At 35.6% G+C, this 4,585-nt stretch overlaps 1 pseudogene; it reads left to right on the plus strand.

Moving 5' to 3' along the window:
- The first annotated feature begins 1,970 nt into the window (after window positions 1-1,970).
- The window catches only part of LOC110571162, a 10,347-nt pseudogene continuing 7,732 nt past the window's right edge, over window positions 1,971-4,585 (plus strand).

Consider the following 4,585-nt stretch of genomic DNA (forward strand, 5'->3'; position numbering starts at 1 on the left):
GAACTCTGACTTTAAATCTAATACTTGAAGATATTAAATCCAGAATATGTTAGTGACATTCAATCATAATTATATAATATATAAAAATTATAATCTGCACTAAGCACATTGAAAAGTACACCATTAGTGCTTTATTATTTTTTTTCCTGAGTCACACAAAAATACTTTATTTTGACTTAATGTTTACATTTTTTCAGTGTTGAAGAAGTGCCTGGGTGGCTCAGTAAGTTAAGCATCTGACTCTTGGTTGCAGCTCAGGTCATGATCTCATGGGTGATGGGATCCAGCCCGTCAGGCTTGGCGCTCAATGGGGAGTCTGTTTGAAGATTCTCTCCCTCTGGCCCTCTCCCTATGCACACACACACACTCTTCTCTCTCTCTAAAATAAATAAATAAATCTTTAAAAATTTTTTTTCAGTGTTGAAAATCATATTACCATGCGATAAATAGAGAAGGAATAGTACAAATTCCAATTATAATTATCCATTAGATATTATCTTATTTTTATTACTGTGGATATTCTTTATGTACAATTACAAATTTTTAAAACATTTTAAATTTCCTTTCCAATGCCTGAAATCTGTCTTTGTTTCAAATTAAATTTTTCATTTTCACTTTTTCAATAACTAGAATATTGATCATATTATCCTGTATGTACTCTACTGTTGACTACAAACATTAAAATTAATTAGAAAAATTTGAGAAAAAATAATGGTTATTAATGTGACCACCACCCAGCTTAAGAAATACATTTCCAATCTCTTGAATATTTTCTGTATTTCCCTTCCTGGTAATATACAACCCCTACTGCCTATGTAGCCACTCTTTTGCATTTGTTAACTTTAATCACATTTAAAAAAATACATTTTCCATATAGTATAAATATTTTCCATATATATATAAATATATATTATATTTATATTGTATACAAAATGTGTATGCTATACATACACACACATACCAAAACAATATTGAAAGTTTTATTCCTCATATAATGAGGTTATCTAGGGGAGGCCTCCATGCATGTCTGAAAATTATTTGAAAAAGAAAAGAGCAAAGAAGGGTTTTAGTTATTATTATGATTAGGGGGTAGGTCAGAGGGAGGGTTACTGTATGGGCCAGCAGCCTACATGATTTGAACTTCTTGCCAGTGCCAGAGAAAGAATCAGTTGGGTTTTATTTTTTGTTTGCTAACAGGTGAAGAAGAGGGGGAAAAAGGAGAGGTGGGTCTTGAAAGCTGTTAGCAGTCAAACATCAAAAAGGTAACCACTTTACTCCAATTCACCCCTGATGTTTGACTGGTGGCTGAAATGTACCGTGTTACATTTAATTAAATTTTATTTAAATAAAATATATGGCTGGCACTTTTCGAGGCTGGTAGGCTGAGGCCAATAATTGAAGTGAAAGTTCCACTGAATGCCTTGTTCAAGAGCTCAGCTCTTGAGAAGTGAAATATGTGCTTTGGTTACTGTCAATCATATCTTAAACGACAAAAGGTATAAGTGTCTTAATGAGACTTGTATTGTGCTTTTAATTTTGGGTATCTGTGAAGGAAGACATTCTTAGTGTTCTTTATCTTCGATGAGGCAACCTTGGAAAAGGAATTCTTGTTTTGGCAATTGGCCAGACCAGATGACCATGCCACTGGAATTGGTGCAAGGGTCTACAAAAATGGGCAGATGGGGCTGTTGTTGGTCAGGGCATCCATTGTCAAGAATTGTTACCCAAATTTTGGCTAATTGTGTTGACTCATAATTCTTGTCCTTGATGAGAAATGCCATGGTTAAGGAGCAGAAGACAAAAACTCCCCTGTGGGTTCTAGAACTTGTAATAGTGGTGCTGCCATTCATAAAGTGTATGAATTTTCTTTGATATGTGGTCAGTTGATACCAATGGACTCTCATGTAGCTAAGGGATTTGGTAGAGAGATGACTTCATTCAGCCTCATGACAACTGGCAAGGGACTGAGGATGAGGAGGCCACCTCCTCCTGCATTTGAGATATGCCAGGAGGTCCAGGATCAGGACTTTCATATTGGTACTATTTTCATTTACCAAGTGGCCATACCTTATGGAATGCTTCTTCCTAACCTAATTCACAACGGGCAGCAGGATATAAAGGTCCCAGGTTCAGTGCCTGTGAAAGTATCAATTTCAATAAGATCCATGTATGTATCTAGCAATTACTTCTCTCATGTCAGGTAACATGCAGCCAAGAATGGCAGGTGCTTGCATCAGAAGATTATGGGAAATTTATAGCTACCATAGGTGGTCCAAAGAATCTAGGTGGCATGAAAAGAGGTTCCTATACCATGCCAAGTAAAAGAGTTTCTTGGAGACACTAATTGGAGTGTATGTTGTATTAAAATTTGGACAGACTCTAGACTATTTTAATGGAAAGGAGGGCATTCAAATTGGGTCAATTTATGAATAACAGCATTTCTAGGCTTAGGAAAATATTTAAACTGGAAATATGTTTCTTTCAGAACCCCCAAAGGCTTAAAATATTAATATTAATGTTCATGTTAATATTACGGATGCTGAAATGTTCAATAGCTGTTTCTTGACAATGGTCAGGGGTTAAGTGCCTTTAACTGACCAAATAACATACAGAAATTTTACTGAAGCAGTGGTCTTTATCTGGGGCAATGGTTCATTCTTTTCTAGAGCTCCTTTGTGAGTATTTGCATGTCCTTGATCTGTATGTCAAATAAACCTACTTATAGAAAGATGTCATTGCTGTGATGATATATTTGTGTTCCTAGAGAAAGCTAGATATGGTTAAGATCTTGTATGCAAATATTGTGTGTGATGGAAAGGCTGTTATATCCCGTAAGTTGTCAGATAAAGTATATTGTATCTTTTTGAAGATGAAAGCAAACTGTAGTTGAAAGTCTATCATAATAGGCCCTGAACAGAATATATTAACCAAATCCTTGACTGCAAATTATTTACCAGTTGATTATTGAATGGAGTCTTTAATTTCAATAATATTGAGTATGAGGGCCAATCTCTCATGAAGCACCATTTATTCTTTCCAGGTTTAAGAACAGGAGAAATTAGGCTAAGTAAAGAAACAATGGGTTAATCACCCCTTATCTAAATAGACCTTGTATAATTGGGTTGAATCCTTGGAGGTCTTGTTTTAATTTATATTGATTTGTATTAACTATTTTAACTGGTGGAGATAGGTAAAGTCCATGGGGTCTTATTTTGTCAAGTGGGTTGTAAGGTTAAAAAACCAATTTAAATGTAATTTAATTTATTACTATTTAGTTACTTTATATGACTATTTAAATTTCTGCTTGTTGAATAGAGTGTCTATTACTATGATGGAATATTTTAAGGCAAAAAGCACTATGACTATGGGGAATCTGGGTAAGGCAATAGTTCTGATGGCCAAGAGTGAAGTACATTTGCTTTCCTCTATTTTATCTTTGGTAACTCCCCTTGGATTAAAGAGGATACCTTTTTAAAAAATTATTAATATTCCCAAACTAAAGTACAATTTGAGTCCCAGTGTTGATTAAGACCATAAATTTTTGTCAACTATTACATTTCAGCACATGTTAAAGTTAATTCATAACCTATGTTTTAGAGGCACGAAAATCATTAGTACCATTTTATTTTTTTCTTGTATAAATTCTCTCAGTAAATTTTGGATTTCTAATTGAAATTAGAAAATTGCAGATATCTGATTAATCTTTTTCTTGTTTTCTCCCTTCCCCCATATCCAGTTTTTTGCTTATTAAGATCAGTTTTATGTTCAGGTATTTGAAAGATCAATCCAGTTTACATCAGAACTTTAAGCTCATATTCAGTTGTAAGTTTCCCCCATTCTGCAGGTCAGGCCTGGCACATGACTTGGAGGATAAGGTTTCAAGGAGGTATGGTCACTGCTCACATTTGCTCTACTCCCTCTCCTTCCTAAATGGCTGCCTGTGGACAGCCCAGGGTCTGAGAGAGATGGTGCAGTAGAAGAAAGGAAAATATCCTTTCACTCAGGTGGTTGTGTGTTATCCAAGCTGTCACACATCTCCATCAGGGAATAGACTCAACATTTGAGTCCTTTGCTGTGAGTTCTTTGGAGAAGAATGTGAAAAGCGGACACTAGTCTCTACTCTCCCCAAATTTCTAAAGAATCTTGATGGTTTCCTGAAGATCTTGAGTGCCCTGCTAAGTTCATAGAACAGAACAGACAACGCATGTCATGTTTAACTCAGCAGCTTCCAGATAGGTAAAGAGATAATGTTTTTTCTGTTTTCTTGCTGATATCTCCAAAATATGCTTCAAGGGCCAAATATGAGAGCATTCTTCATATAATCCTTGATCTTAGTAGATGTTTAGCTTTCTTTCCATAAAGGCTAAAAATAAAGGATTAATAAGGTCACTTCTTAATAAGATCTTAGTTGTAGCTTGGCTCCTTCCTCCCTTCCTTCTTTCCTCCCTCCCTTCCTTCCTCCTTCCTTCCTTCCTTCCTCCCTTCCTCCCTGGCTTCCTTCCTTCCTTCTTTCCTCCTTCCCTTCCTCCCTCCCTTCCTCTTTCTTTCTTTCTTTCTTTCTTTCTTTCTTTCTTTCTTTCTTTCT

This window comes from Neomonachus schauinslandi, chromosome 1 (genome assembly GCF_002201575.2).
Source record: "Neomonachus schauinslandi chromosome 1, ASM220157v2, whole genome shotgun sequence".
Lineage (NCBI taxonomy): Eukaryota > Metazoa > Chordata > Mammalia > Carnivora > Phocidae > Neomonachus > Neomonachus schauinslandi.